Source organism: Meleagris gallopavo, chromosome 26 (genome assembly GCF_905368555.1).
Source record: "Meleagris gallopavo chromosome 26, MGAL_WU_HG_1.1, whole genome shotgun sequence".
NCBI lineage: Eukaryota > Metazoa > Chordata > Aves > Galliformes > Phasianidae > Meleagris > Meleagris gallopavo.
Genome location: NC_139429.1, coordinates 3,252,108 through 3,268,143, shown reverse-complemented (window position 1 = coordinate 3,268,143; position 16,036 = coordinate 3,252,108). Strand labels below are relative to the sequence as shown.

The 16,036-nt window shown below is 47.6% G+C and overlaps 1 protein-coding gene and 1 long non-coding RNA gene across 2 annotated transcripts in view; both read right to left on the bottom strand.

Moving 5' to 3' along the window:
- LOC109371009 (uncharacterized) overlaps positions 1–16,036 on the bottom strand; it is a 214,789-nt gene that overhangs the window by 117,035 nt on the left and 81,718 nt on the right. The window lies entirely within an intron of this gene.
- LOC146542756 (uncharacterized) lies at positions 1,748–12,987 on the bottom strand. Its single transcript, XR_014879767.1, has 3 exons — positions 12,721–12,987; positions 11,282–11,958; positions 1,748–3,887 (listed from the first exon to the last, which is right to left on the bottom strand). It is a non-coding gene; the product is annotated as an uncharacterized LOC146542756 (long non-coding RNA).

Below are 16,036 nucleotides of genomic sequence, written 5' to 3'. Positions count from 1 at the left end.
TACTCTCCAAATACAGGATTAAAAGCAGATTGGAAGGTTTTGGAGCAGAGCAATATTCACATGGCTTCATATCCAACTCCTGTTTCATCTTACCTCTCAGCTGGCCTCCGGTCTTCCAAGGAACCCGTGCCAGCAGAAGGCACTCTGGTGACTGGAGGTGGGCTTTAGTATAGCCACAAGGACACGAGCAGGAAGACAGAGGTGATGGCAATGTATTGAACAACGCGTAGAGTCAAACACTGTTCCTGAGCCTGGAGTATGCCTTTGCAATGGGCAGCCCCACGCTGCACACACAGCTGTTCCTGGGCGCCGTTCTCAGGTTGTGCTGCTCCGTGCACCATTAGGAGCCTTTGAACCCGAAACACTCAGCAGAGGCCACTGCGACTTGAGTTACAAGCATAACTCCATTGGCTGCTAACCCATAATATGCCATTATTCCTTAACCTGAGCAGCCATCAAAGGCAAATACACTTCACTTCTTCCACTGCCATCATTTTTTTTTCTTCTTGATAAAGAGATCAGCGATTTAACACCACTCCTTTTCTTACTCTCTCATTCACATATATTTTGAAAATTAGAGGCAGGTTTAATGCCAATATTACCCTGACAGATCTCAGCCCACTACGTATGAAAGAAACCAGGAATCTTTTATGATGCCACCACCGCAGACATTCAGACAGCTGACACTTTAACACGCTCAGGAAAATACAATCATCACTTCACATAGCCACGCTTTTCAGGCAGTAAACCATGATTTGCCTTGTCCTTCACCTGCAACAGTCATTTAACCCACTCCACTGAGAGACTGTTCTCTAAAAAGAAGCGCTGGAAACCCAGGTAATTAAGAATAGAGCTCGAACCTGTATTGGAGAGTGAAAGTAATCCTAAGTAGTTATGCAATATTATTCAAAATGTAAGGCTTCTAAACAAGATGCTCTCAAGGCTGGGAAGAAACAATCTTGTTATAAAAGCCTGCCGACAGCAAACCGTGGGCACGCACAGCACAAGTGTGCAACCAGATGATGAGACTGAGCATCCCAAAGACTTCACAAAGAGATTGTGACTGTACTAATTTAGCCATATCTTTATACCTTTCTGCCTTCAGTAAGCATAGCTAATTAATAACTAAGATTTGCATATCCCAAAGCAAAGGGGAACAGGAAATATTGAACTTATGACGCATGGTGGATTTTAAATTGCGAATGTTAACTTCCAGTGAAGTCCAGGACTTTTTGTTTTCCATTGTCAAAATGGTATTTCTGTGAAATTTCAGGGGAACTCCAAGAACTCTGTCTGGTTGTAATGACCAAAGCCTGGAAACCATACAAGTTTCCCATCTGGCTGCATGATCCCCCACATAAATTGTATCAAAGCATGGGAGACAAGGCCAAGTTTCACATGGTGTTTTGAGGCTTGTCTCAATGGTTAGCATCTCACTACCAACCACGTGAAGCAGAACAAGCTGAAACTGCAGAGAAGGCTGCCGAGATGTCCTCCTGAGCTGGTCCAATCCCTCCCTCCACCCTCACCCACATGCTGACAAGGCATGGAGCTGAGGTAAATACTTGTAAAGGAAATGCATTACCTGTGAGGTACAGCAGGCAACAAAGTGCTTTGAGTTCTGCAATGCATTCTCAAAGGTGTGGAAAGGAAAACAGAGCACAGTAACCCAAGCAAAGGGCTGCTTCTGGGCCAAGGACCCTCCCAGGGAAGGCCTGCAGAAGGCATTGAAGGGCTCCATTTCCTACATGCAGCACACCTGGGCAGGGTGCCTTTATCCCATCAACAGAAGGTGTGGTCACTGCAAGCAGCAGCCATTTCTGCATACAGCTGCACCGAGCCTAACAGAATTGGGACTCCGAGGGGAGCTCCTTGGTCTGAGAACTTAAATCCATACCCAGATATCGGTGATAAATCTGCACACGTGCACTCAGCTGAGTGCGGGGCAGAGCAGGGAACCTCCAGCTGGCCCTTTGCAGAGCACAGCGCAGGTCTGTGGGGCTCAGCCTGAGCACGGGGCTGAGCACAGGGCTGAGCACAGGGCTGAGCTCTGCAGCACGCAGACCCCCCTGGGTCCCAGCACAGGGACGTGCAGGTGGCACAATGTGCAGCCCAGCCTGGGTCCAAGCAGGACAGTGAAAATCTGAGCTAACAAGCTCCCCTGGATCTCGCTCAGCTCTGCGTGCAGCCATTCATGTACTTCTGCTCCGCATCCTTTAGTAACCCTATTATCCAGGTTTCCTCATTGTCTGGGGATTCAGTCACCCCATTATTTTGGACAATGGGGAACAGACCGCTCTGCAGTTCCTTTCTGGACACTTTAACACCCACCCCTTTTCCTTTCTCTCCAAAGAAAGAGCAGAACAAAGTTCATAAAATAAAATTAAATAAAAACCATATCTTGGGCTCTGACCCTCAGCTCTGATCTGCCTGTGCAGTCTGACAGCCCGACCAGCAAACGATCTGCTGAGAGAATGAAATACGTGTATATATATTCAGCTTTTATTTAACAGCTAATTAATTAATATTTCTATAAACACGCACACCTCTTTATCCAAAGTTCTGTAAGTCAGCACATTTTTTCACCGCAGACCGCTGCAGCCCCTTTTCTTTTCTTTTCTTTTTCTTTTTTTTGCCTCCCAACTTTATTATAAAGCCCCCGAGTTCACATAATGTTTGGCTATTGTTTCTTTAAAGAGGAATTCTCCTCCCCGCCTCCTCCTTTCTCTGTATCTCTGAGGCACCACATGGCACAATAAGAGCCCTTTCATGTTCAAGATGCAGAGTCGTTGCTGTGGTAACTCACCCAACCTCGCCGAGTATCCAAATAAATAGTTAACATTAAAAAAAAAAAAAAAATCAAATCAAATAATAAAATAAAAACCCAGCGGGTCCGCCTGCAATCTTATCTTTACCGCGATGGCTTCGAGGGACATTAAGGAGCAAAATAATGACCTTGTGGCCGGATGGGCCGCCTAGAAGTGTTGATTATTTAAGACAGAAGGACGTTTGTGCTGCTCCGACGTGGGTTTGGCTGAAGCCGGAGCACAAAGGCAGCAGACGCAATGCAGAGCCGGTGGCAGCCGAGTGACGGTGCGGGGCTGCTGGCCGCTTGCAGACAGATTTCCCCTCCCTCGTGTGCTGGGACAGACACCGCAGGGAAAGCTTTGGAAGGATTTTATCTAACGGGCAATAAGCGGCACAAAGCGTCATTAATTGCTACCTTGCAGGAAACGCTGCTACAAAGAGAAATCCATGTTTTGCCTATGAGGAAAGGGGGAAAAAAAAAAGGATGTTTCTTTCTGCCCTCCCTCTACGTGCTCAGACAAGCCACCGCTTGAGGCCCCCGAGTATCTGCTATTATCAGTTAAGTCACGTCTAGTGCCAGGCAAAAGGTCATTTCAGGTCAGCCCCGAGATGAAAGGAAGGGGTAATGTATGTGAGAATGCGAGGGAGAAAGGGGCGAGGGAGAAAGGGGAGGAAGGAAAAAGGATGCGAGAAGAGGAAGAGAGGGGAAGGCAGAGGGAGGGAGAAGATGAGAGGATGATATCAGCCTAAAAAGGAATGTTCTTATTGCCAGGAAACAAATAAAAGACCAAAGCGCAGCACCTCTGCTGACACGCTGTATGAACTTGATTCCTCATCAAATAAAAAGGCTGCCGCATTTTCCGGGGTCATCTTTTTAATTCATTCCTTCAATGAGGGTTGGGTTTTTTTTTGGTTTTTTTTTTTTTGGTTCTTGGGTGGTGAATTTTTTTTTTTCTTTCTTTTTTCTTTCTTTCTTTCTTTTTTTTTTTTAACCTTAACTGCTGAGAAAGGCAAATGCTTAGCAGAGAAAGGACCATCCATTGTCTGGACTGTCTGCTGCAGCTTTCTTTGTCTGGGAACTATAAGAGAGAAGCAGAGATTTTTTAATTTTTTTTTTTGTTGTTAATTCTTTTTATGCATCTAAAAAAAAAAGAAAAAAAGATAATAATAATCAATTTTGCATTTAGCAGTGAAAAATAAAACCCTGTGCTGCTGGAGCCCGTTCTCCATTGGCCTCTCCTCCCCTCTCCCCCTTCCCCTCGCAGCCCCCCTCCATGAGGTATCACTCGGGTAACATTTGCAGCCCGGCCCATCACTCATTCCTGACTCCGTTCCAAGGTTCCCCCTCCACCTCGACTCCTTCTTTCCCCCGCCTCCCAGCTCTCAGCTCTGCTCTACTTGTCTAACAAATCATTGCTGTAGGACAAGCGACCGGAGACTGCACACACAACCCAGGCGCTGCCGACAGACTGCCAGGGGAGGGAGAGCTTTGTGTTTTGGTTCTTTTCTTTGTAAAAGCATTCCCTCTCTGGGATGCCCTCCTCTGCGCTCCCCCAGCCCTCTCCTTCCTCCCACCCCCCCCTCCAGCCTCAAGCTGACCGCGCTGCTTGGCGGTGTTGGGATGACATCACAGCAAACGCTGCCTTTCCCAGCGTGTGGCAGCATGGAGGGATCCCTTCAGCACACAGCAGCCTCACCCAGCCTCGTAAAAAACAGCTTTTGTGCCTTCTGCCCGAAGGCAGCTCTTGTGCCTCCCTCAAACCAACGCTACACAGGTCAGGGCAGGCAGGGAAACGCTCAGGAAAATGATGCCCAGCAAAACGCCCTCTAGAAACCGGTGGCATCCCCATGTTCAGAAGGCTTTATTTGTTATTGTTCCAGCAGCCATTGGAACCAATCAATTAAAATTCTTTCTAAGATTTTGTAGTCAGAATCCTCAGAGATGCTGCCTGGCTCCGTGGCTAGAGCTGTGGAAGACGGAGGCTTAAGTCCCACACCTAATTAATCGGGATGAATGGGGTTCACTCTCTCCTGCTGATGGGTCTTCATTGACAATAAATTGCAGCATGCTTTTTTCCATTCAGAAAGGCTACGTTTCTAGCAGACGTGCTACTTGACCTTATTTCTCATCTCCTGTGGCACCTCCTTGGTTGCACACTGTACACCCACAATCAATCCTGCTTGGGCTCTCTGCACCTTGCTGCACCTCTGATGAAAATTCCTACACAATCCAAGGTTTCTACTGGAAAACCTTGGAATTCTTGCTTGTCTATGTATTGTCTCATGCTGAAAGTTAAGGCCACCTGTATCTTCTTACAGCTCTTTGCCAAACAAAAAGCATTCCAGCTTTGCTCCACTGATAACTCCCAAAGTCACAGAATGGTTTGGGTTGGAAGGGACATTTAAGATCACCCCATTTAAGTTCCAACCCCCTGCTACAGGCAGGGACACCTCCCATTAGACCAGCTTGCTCACAGCCCCATCCAGCCTGGCCTTGAATGTTTCCAGGGAGGGAGCATCCACAACCACGCAGGACAATCTGTTCTAGTGAAAATATGTGGATAAAACAAATTCAAACGTCCCTTCTTTACACAGAACTCATCCCAAATCCAGAGCCGTTGGGAATTTCTCACATCTTCACATTTCCCCAGCTGTGGCCCACTGAAGGGTTAAAGCAAGGGCACATTTGTAGATGAGGACACTGCAGGTGTGAGTAAGGGAACAATAATGAAAGCACAAGCAAGGGATGGTGCAAGGACTGAACAATTGCAAGTGCAGGGTTCTGTGACTGAAGATAAAACCACGACCAAGTTTTGTGGCTTGATGCTGTCCTACAGCCAACACAGGCAGCTCTCACAGAGCCAAGGGGAGCTGTGCCTCCAACAGTTGCCATCCACAGTGAGCAGATCTCTGGCTCCATTGGGTCCCACTGACCAACGTCACACAGGGTCGCACGCCCAACACAAGCCTGCAGCTAAGAACAGACCTGAATGTCGGGGCTGTGATGGAACAGCACATCTGAAGTTTTCAGCCAAAGGCCAGAAAATAAAAAAAGTTTGATGTTTGGCTCAGTTTTCACAGAGATAAGGAAACAAAGGTAAATCTTAGCAGTGATTACAAGCAGGTAGACAGAAATGCCAACAGGAAAGAAAAAATAAAACGCCAGCCTTGGCTCAGTCCAAGTTCTTTCCTTGATGCCTGGCTCCAGTAATACAAGAAGCACCACGAGAGCAATGTCATCACAAAAGAGGCAGGGAAATGCAAGAGCTGATGATGCTACAGCAGCAACCCGACTTTGTTTCTTAAGGCCACAGGTGATCACCTGCAGGCTGAACCCCTTGGAATCAGGGAATGCTTCCACCATCCTGCCCCATGGGAGGGTACCCCGCTTCCCAGAGAGAGAGCTTTGCTGGAGGGAGGCAATGTGCAAACACAGCTATGGAGGTGAAGTCACAGCAGTCTGCAGAGCAGCTCTCCTTCCAAAAACCTTTCTTTTTTTCCCTCAGATGAGCGTTAAATAGAGCAGTGCACTCCTAACTCAGCATCCATTCATTACTGTCAACTGGGAATGAATCTCAGTGACTCTGAAAAGAGGAATAGCAAGGAACTTTCCGTGAAATTAAAAATGTAAATGTATTTCTGATGTTGGTTTCAGATTCCCTCCCCCACCGCATTTCCTGAACATTAGTGTGCAAGCCTCTGCCACCAGATTTCCAAGATAGCTTCCTGCAATAGGACTGGAGGCATATGCCATCAGCACCTGAATATCACTTTGTTGTTAGGGCCCAGCCATATGTTTCCTATTTAAAAAATTACTTTATATCACAGGAAGCCACTTTTTCTTGCAACAATAGCAGAGGTTCATGTAACCGTTTCACCCATAGAGGGAAAAATAAGGACTAAGCACCACCTCCAGCAGCTTCACCAAAGCGTAGCCCTTTTTTATTTCCTCACATGCAACAAATCTTAGGTTCTGATTAGTTTATTCAGTGAAATGGTGCTGTTGCAACAGCAGCCAGTGGAAAGGAGAAGGCTTTAGGATGTGAACAAAGTGCTGGGATGGTGGAATGGTTTCTCAGTCCTCCAGCCTTAAGATAAAATTCAGCTTTACTCAGGGCTGGGAAAACACCTCCACCATGAAAATGGAGAGCCGACCGCCTGACACACAACCTCCAACATTCCCTGACACTGAATGCCCAATGTTCTATTAAAAATAGCTCCTAATGCTGCACAAAGCCACAACATGGAGCAGGGCAGAAGGGCAGGCAAACAGGACTGTGCCAAAATGGCATTTTTTATTTGAAAATGAGTCTCTTTCAAATGTTATTCTCAGTGACTGATTACTTTTCCTCCTGAAGAGCATCCCAACTTGACAGCCCAGTGCTGCCCTGTGGGACAGGGGCCAAATATCTCCCACAAAAGGAGGGAAGAAGCAGTATTGGAATTACAGTCCATGAAACACCACAGTGTCCTCTTTCTGGAACACACATCATTTAGGTTTTCAGCTGTGATATTTTGTGTTTCATTTCTATCTGGAACAAAATAAACGTCTTCCTTAGAAGCTTTTCTGGAAAAGCTCCACATCCCCTTCCCCTTTGGCAGCAGAAGCACAGCACTGTGGTCACTGCTTTCTGACACTGAGGCAGAACTTTGCTGTGTCTCAGACTGAAAGTGAAGGCGTAAAAAGTTGTAAGAAAAAGTGAAGACAGTGAGGAAAGCTTTCCAAAGATGGAGGGCTCAATATTCCCATCTTTTCAAGCTATTCTAATGGTGATGGGTGCAGCTTCACAAAGAAGAAGGGATCAGAGTCACAAACTCTGCAGTGTGAGAAGCAAACCTGTTGCTCAATTAGAGCTGGGAGTTGTCAGAGCATCCCCAGGCAGACACAGCAGAGCGCTGGCGGTGGTTCGTCATCAAACTGAGGCTGTCAAAACACAGAGCTGAATTGGAGTCGAAACTCTCAGAATATTTTGGGGGGGGGGGGGAGAGGGAAGGGAAATATGTGACAAACTCTGCCTTGTTCTGAATGTGTTGAATGTGAGCGCTGCAGGTTTTTACCCCAGCCTAAATGTCTTCCTGAGGAACAGAGTGCTGCTCAGAGCATAAAACTCAGCCATGTGGTCTGCAATCCCACCTTGCACCTCTGAATGCCCGCAGGTTTGGAGCAGGCACGGGACAGCCTTCCCAGCAGAGCTTTGGCCGAGCTCCTCTCAAGATATTTTGATGTTTCCACTCCCAGCTGAAACCGCACAACTCCCAAACGTGTGAAAAATCAGCAAAACAAACACAGAGGGTTAAAAACAATCACAGTCATCTGCCAAGTGGATGTTTTGTATGAGGGTTTGGTTGGCGCTGGGTGCGCACGGAGCGGCTCGAGCTGCCATCTGCATCGGAGATGGTAATGGGATGTGATGGGAGCGCAGCCACCGCACGCGAGGAGCCTCTCCTGCACCACTGCTATTGTCCCCCAGCCTCTGGGAGCTCTGCCTGCATCTGGCAGAGAAGTTGATCAACTTGGGGTAGCTAATCAGGCTGCTGCAATTTCCGGCCCTTTCTTTCCCAGATTCCTCAGATCAAAGTTCAAGTCCCAGAATTATTATTCCCCGAATGCTTAATGAGCTCCAACCGAGGGACACCAAAGGCAAAGCTAAAACATTGACCGTGCACTTCACTGAGTTTGGCCAATGCAGCTAAAAACAAGAGGGTGGGATCCATAGCATGCAAAATCACAACGTGCACGTTTGTATTTTAATCCAATTAAGATTCCTACGTGTGAGCAAAGCGCTTCAGATGCTTTGTAAAGAGACGCCTGCTTTCCTCACTGCTTCCCTCACATTAAAATTGTGCAAAGGTGGAATTGGCCTCGTTGTCAATCATCTGCAAAGAACTCTTTGGGGAGAACAGCAGAGCCCCACAAGCACAAAAGCTTCCTTGAAGACTAAAGTTCAGGATGTTGAAATGCAAAAGTCAGCTTTTGCCAGGAGGCACAGTTTCTGAAGCCAGATGATTCCACCTCAGATTAAGTTATTGAAGATCTTTACATGCAGAAACATTTCTTTGTTCTGGCAAACACTCCTCGCGTTTTCTATTCACAAACGTGACCCCTAGGAAAGCCAGCCAAGATTCCTTCGCGTTATCAGGTCAGAATGTTCAGGGCCCAATTATTTTAACAGTTATTAAAAAAAAAAAAAAAAAAGCCCTGACAATGGTTCAGTACGCCAGTGAGAACAGTATTCAGGGACTTAACAAGTCACTCTAACATCTGGCATGCTCTTTCGAGAAGACTAAACACATGGAGAGCCTTGCTGCAAAAGTCAATGGAAAGGAATGATAATTGCTCATTAGAATGCCTCCTCCACAGGTTATTTTTAACTTCCTCTACTCTTTCTAATCATGGTGCACGCATCAGATGATACTGAAAAGGGTCAGTGCATAGGTTTCTCTTCTCCAAAAACACACTTCCAGCAAAGCCTTTTCACGAGGCTGGGATTCTCAGGGCATGCTGATGGCACCTGTTTTGTTGTTATGCTGCAGGCAGGGGCCCAAAGCAAATGCACCCTAAGAGCTGTGCCTTGCTCAGCCACCAACCCATCCTGCAGGGCAAAGAGACTGAGCCTAAAAACCAGGAGCTTTCTTCTAGTCTATGAAGAAGGCAATCCTTCTCCTTTCCCTCAGCTTTAAGAATATCATGCATGGGAAGAATGAGAGATACCCAACCAAATGTACTGGAAGATATAAGACATGGAGAACAAGGACAGAGCCCCAGTATCTATAACCTGATGTCAACAAAGCAATAAAGCTGAAGCCACTAAGTGTCACATAAACAGAACAGCTATTCATCTGCTTCTGAAGGAAGAAGAGTCCACAGTGCGTTTCACCTCACTTTTCATCTCCAGACTGAGATCTGGAGGTTCCTCACATTCACAAACTCACGGATCACCAAAGCACACCCACGAGTGTGCAGAGAAGGCAGCAAGCTGGCAAGGGCTGCACAGCATCCCTGAAAGGTCGGACTGCATTACCCAGCAGGGCAGGGATGCCTTCATAGCCCCAGCTGCACATCCTCTGCCTTTCAGGCAGTGCAATGCTAAGGCAGCCCAGCTCAGCCCTGGCTAAATGGGTTCAGATCTTTTTGCTGAACCCATCACCGTAGCATCTGGGCCTTTGTAAGTGACACAAAAACTATTTGCATGGGTCACCCCACTTCCTCTCAGCACAGTTACATAAAACTGCTTCTTTTTTTTTTTTTTTTTTTTTTTTCTTAATGGGGTTCAGTGGAGCATTAGGAAAAAGGGGAGATTCTTTGTGGCATAACATCAAAGACTGCACACAAGGAATCTCGTTCTGAAGCCTCTCACCAGGAAAAGCCAAACGAATGAAAAGCTCCCATCAGCCAGACAGCAGACAGCAAAGGCAGAGGACCTAGAGGCACAGGGAAAGTCTAAATCCAATAGTTTGCAGCCAAGACTCAGGAGGCTGCGTTCTTACTTAAAGCTTTTTTAAAACAGCATCAAGCTGTTTGAAGAGGAACCGAAGGACGTGCTCAAAACGGGGCTGTAATTTGTTTGTTTATCTGCCTGTTTTTAATAAAGGAACCGCAGAGCCTACTGGAGAATGAATTTCACTTCTGTCACTGTCCCAGCCATTCTCTTTAAAGCAGTGAGACCACATCAATAGCAGCCAGAGCTCCCCAGGAATGGGCCCTGGAGTGCGGCTGTGAGCCCTGAGCCCCTGGGGAAGCAGCGGCCGGAGCTGCTGGAATGCAAATCCCCATCAGCAGCCAGACACGACCCCGTGCAGGCAGCCCTCCTGCACCAACCTGCCCGGACCACCCTGGGGGGATACTTTGCAGGCTGAGGAGCCGCAAGCAGGCACAGAGGACTTTTCAGGCCCAGTCAGCGGAGTGGAACTGTGATGAGCAGACACCGGTGTGCAGCCAGGCTGTTGGCACCCCTGCCCAGCTGGCACCTCCACCCAACGACTGGCTGCATGGGGAAAGCCTGCAGCTCCCAAGGTGGTTCTGACCCAACCATCCCACCAGGCTGCCAGCGCCCAGCTCTGCACTGCTCCCACCCGGCAGCTTTTCTTCCCCGCTGGCTAAAAATCTCCTTCCAGGGACAAATTCCTCATTAGCACCGGGTTTCACCGAACGCAGAGGTAAAGCGGGCAGCAAAGCATGCAGAAGTGCCCACGACGAATTAACCCTTCCCTCCGGGTCAAGTTTTCCTCCAAGGCCGTGCCGCAGCCATTTGCACAGTGCAACACTGACCTCGTGTGGCTGCTGCTCCTCAGGCACGACCCGGAGCATCTCCTGCCCTCACCAAGTGACTATTTGGGTTTCCTGTGCAAAAGGGGCTGAAAAACCCCACTCTGTGCGCAGCCCTCTGCTTTTGCTTTGCGTTCTGTGTGTGTGAGGATGGAGGAAAGCTTGCCTGTACCCAGCTCCTGGCATCAGTCCTACGCTGAAACCTACCTTCAGGAGATAAAGCTGGTTCTCCACATAGACACTGTCACGTCTTTCTGCAAAACAAGCTTTGCACTGTCCAGCACTCATCTATAAATGGATGGAATCCACTCAGAGTTTAGTGGGAAAAAATGAAATGGAAACGGCAGCTTGCCTGTGTCAGAGGGGGTGTAAGGAAGCAGGGATGTCCAGTCGTTCCCACTGACACCACTCCTCTAAGCAGCAGAGTAGGAAGACAGCATTTGGCTTTTTGCGGCTGCCACAACTAGCAAGAGCTGAAACAACTTCCATTCTGTGTTTATCCTTACTGCAAACTTGTGCTCTTTCACTACAGGCAATCTGAAAATCCCTTCTGGAGGGCAAATGCTGACTTGGCTACGAATTTCCACCCCAAAATCACACTGACCAGCCATGAAGCTCAGAACTCCCAGAAGAAATCAAGAAGCAAATCGGAATGATTTAAAAGATCACCATGGTAGAGACTCCCAGAACTAAAATCCTACTCAAAAACCAATGGGTGATGCCAACCTTGGCCACCTCTCAGGTACTGCCCTGAATGCTCAGCACCCCTGGGAGCCACACACATCCCAAGAAGCACAGTGTGACTGTCCACAGAACCTCCTGTCTCCAGATATCATAAAAAGCCTTTTGTTCCTGCTGTTCCTATTCACATATTTGAGGATTCTCTAAAAAAAAAAAAAAAAAAAAGCCTGGCATTAGAAGACTTAATGCTGAATGGCAGCAACTCACCACCTGTAAAGACAAAAGCTGTGCCTGAGATGCCAATGGGAAACCAGCAGGGGCTGTGCTTCAGAGAGCAAAGTTACAGCTGTTTGATTGCTCCAGGTAACCCCAAAACCTGATGGGGTGCTGCAGATCGGAGTTGGAGCTGGGCAGAGGTACGCTTGGCTGACAGTGGTGGCTTGCCATAGCAAAAGGCCACTTCCTCTGCTGTGCCAGTGGGAAGCAAGAGGAATCAAGGGCTGCTGCCCTTGCCAGAAGCTGTTAATCAGTTGGTTTTTTGCCCCTGCACAAAACAGTGGCTCCTGCTGAGCTGAGAATTACAAACCTACATTTCCACTCCCCACCCGTCCCCAGCCTGCCCCTTATTTTGAACACAAGGTTTTAAATGATGCATAACCCTTCCGGGCCTTCTGCCTGGGCACAGAAACTTTCCCACACCGAGGGAATTCAAAACTAGGTTAAACATGCATGTCACTCCAGAAAGTTCCTTAAAGCAGATGAAGAGACTTTTTTTGGTCACTTCTCATTAGAGCTCAGTGCCAAGATGCCCTGTGAAGGCTGGAGGTGTGAGATTGCAGCTGAAACCCAGCGGCAATGATGGGCCATCCTCCTCCATGTGTTTCATGGGCTGGTTCCCCACCAGCTGTCAGCCCTTCCAGAATATGAAGCCACAGAAGTCATGTAGGACATTAAACTGACAATACCTGAATGCTGGATCCTTAACTGAGCTCACTGTAGGTCCGTCACCCCCAAAGAAAGCAATGGCAATGCCGATACCCAGATATGAAGCAACCCAAAGCACAAAAGATCACGTTGCTACATGGGGCATCTGCTCTGCCAACTCCACATCTCTTAAAGGCAAGGTAGAAGCACTCAGATTCTTCCTTAAAGCCCTCTTCCCAACACACGGTAAACATGTCATCGATACACAATTAACTGCATGTGTGCGGTGACGGAGACATTGGCAGAAGAAATGTACATCTAAAGGAAAAGAAAAGCAAAGAGACATGCCGTGACATGTTATCATTAGGGAGTCATAATTTCCTTCCTGTAGTCATACAACAGCTGTCACTAACATCTTGAACACAGACCATGTATTAAAATACCATAGCAAATGCCTTTTCAGGCAAAAGAAAGAGAGGGCACGTTAACTGGGTGAATAGCAGGAAGAATATTTTGACAGCTTGAATGCATTAACCTCCCTGTAGAACGCCCACAACCTTTGCTAGAACTTGGCTTGGTAGACATCTTTGGTGTGCTGGGTGAGCAGACTGGGACTCAACAGCTCCAGAGGCCCCAGGGCTGCTGTTGGGAGGCAGGGGACATGCATGGCCCTTGGGCACCTTTGGGAGCATCAGTCCAGCTCCATGCTCCCAGCTGGATGCTTCAAGCCTGGATGCAGAAGGACCAAAGTGGAGGCCTGAGACTGCCCGAGTGTCCTAGCACGTGGATAGAGGGAATGGTGCCACAGGTTGACCTTCGAAGGCCACGAATTTCCACCCCAAAATCACACTGACCGGCCGTGAAGCTCAGAACTCCCAGAAGCAATCAAGAAGCAAATCGGAATGATTTAAAAGATCACCATGGTAGAGACTCCCAGAACTAAAATCCTACTCAAAAACCATTGGGTGATGCCAGCCATGAGGACATCTCCTCCAGCCTTGCCATCAGAAGCAAGGAAGGCATTTTCTCACCTCCCAGACAGCATCTGTTATCCAACACAGAAGTCCCACCAAAGATGCTACAGTTGGTGTTTCAAAACTGAAGGAACTCAACCTAAGCAATTGGATTTGTGGTGGCTTCTGTCTTATTCCCGTACCTTCTGAGAAAGCTGCACATCACCAGCTTCACCAGAAATCCATCTTATCTTAGCAGTAACATCATTCAACACATTCTAAGAGCACATTTTCCTCACACAGATGAGGTCTCCACATGTTACTTGGTAGGGATGCGTTGGAGGTTTGCCATCAGTGGTTTCTCCAAGGCACTGGTTATTAAAGCCTTCAGAGCAGCTTTTGCAGGAACGTTAGTTCTCCTTACAAGGCAGACCGCAACAATTCATCAATCTCGAGCAAAAGATAATTAATCAACACCCAGAGCCATTTTTGCAAATACAAAGCCTAGATAGAACCAACCAAAAGAAGAAAAATAAAAATAATTTAAAAAAAAAAAAAAAAGCCATGACAGAGCTGTTGGCGCTTGCCAACTCCTCTTGATTAAACTTATTTTCACCTCCAGGTGCATACACAGGATGAGTTTTGTTAATTAAACCTGTCAGTCAACTCATTATGCATTCAATTAAAAAGCCCAATGCCTTGATTTTATGCAGCTGGCGGGTGTGTGGTGACAGACTCACAGGCCTGTGTTGTTAGAGTGCATAAGTTCGAATGGGAAAGGGAGAAGAGAAGCTCCAAAATATGGCTAAGTGCGATATTTGCTAATTGGGCATCCTCGTGGTATTTATTCTCTTTTTTTTTTTTTTCTGAGGCTGTTGTGGATGGGGCTGTTTGTCAGACACAAAGCCGGGCTGTGCTCAGCAAAACTCAATGCAGAAAGTGGAAGAGCGCGCTCATCTCATTTGGAAACCCAGATAGATGCTCAGAATATTCATGATAGATGCTGGCAAGGTTAAGAGACGACGAGAGTGGCACCTAGATGCCATGGTGATGAATGCTGTGTGAATAGATTAGACGGAGGCCCTGAAGCTTTTATAAAATTGTGGGGTTTTAATTTAGATGAAAGATAGCCTTTCTTCTTAAGGCATCACGCTGAGTCGCGGCTGTGGATGCTGGCCCTGGCTCTGCCTCACGCTCCTTGCACGACCTTGAATCAATCCCAGAGGTCCGCCCCTTCAAGGTGCCTACAGATTGATCTTCCATAAGCAGCCCTCACCCCTCTGCTCCTCATCCCTCTGCTCAGAACCAAAGGCTCTCACTGCTCTCCCAGCTATTCGCATTCATCTCCCGGAGAACACGCGATATTGCTTGTTATGTACTGCGAGCAAACCTGTTAGGATGGATCTTCCCAGATGGAATGAAAGCCTCTAATGTTTGTGACAGAAGAATTTGAGGCTGTGTGCAACACTTCTGCATTTGCCTCACACTGACATTTGTAAGTCTGCTTCACGCTGGCCACAAATATGAGAAATGACCCACAACGGGGGTGACCCATCTGTTGCACTCTGCGGCAGAGAATTCATTTCCTTTCCACAGTTTCTGTTGTTTCCTTCAAGTCTGCGGGCTTTCAGCAGAGCTTCTTGCACAGACAAGAGGTGGTCAGTTTGCTGGTGTTATATGCACCCAAAAAGTGGGATATCTGGCTTGTGTTCCCAGACGGAAGCCGGGAGATTATTTCTGCTGATGTACACCACCTAATCTGGCTGCTGGGGGACATGGGGATTTCTGAAGCACCAGCATCCAAGGAGACCTAAAGACAAGGTGCAGGCATGTGGAGATCCTGCTCTCAGGCTGCCTGCCAGTTTCAGCCCAAGGAAGAGTTTTCTTCACAGGTCAGGAAATTTCAGCTGGGTTGGCTTCACCCTCTGTCTCAGAGCATGCTCCAGTTCTTGTGATAATCTGGGAAATTTATTTAGGGTATACATCACCAATGCCCAGAGAGGTGGTGGGTGCCCCATCCTTGGAGACATTGAGGGTCAGACAGAACGGGGCTCTGAGCACCTGATGGAGCTTTGGGTGTCCCTGTTCATTGCAGGGGATGGGACCAGATGGCCTTTAAGGGTCCCTTCCAACCCAAACCATTCTGTGACTCCATAACAGGCAGGCTTCAGGACACCTGTAATAGCACTGCTTTCCTCTGGTGGCTTTTTTGTGCAGTGCTTTATGACCGTGGCTTTCCATGCCTTCACTGCAGCTCTGCAGCTTGTTACTGGATATTCTGCAACCGAGGGGGAATGAACCAGATGTTCCATGGAGCCCTCTGACTGCACCTCAGTCCTTGAGTTGACTGTAAATGTGAGGAACTGAACTTTGACCAGAGAGGTCCCGCGAGTCTTGTATGTTT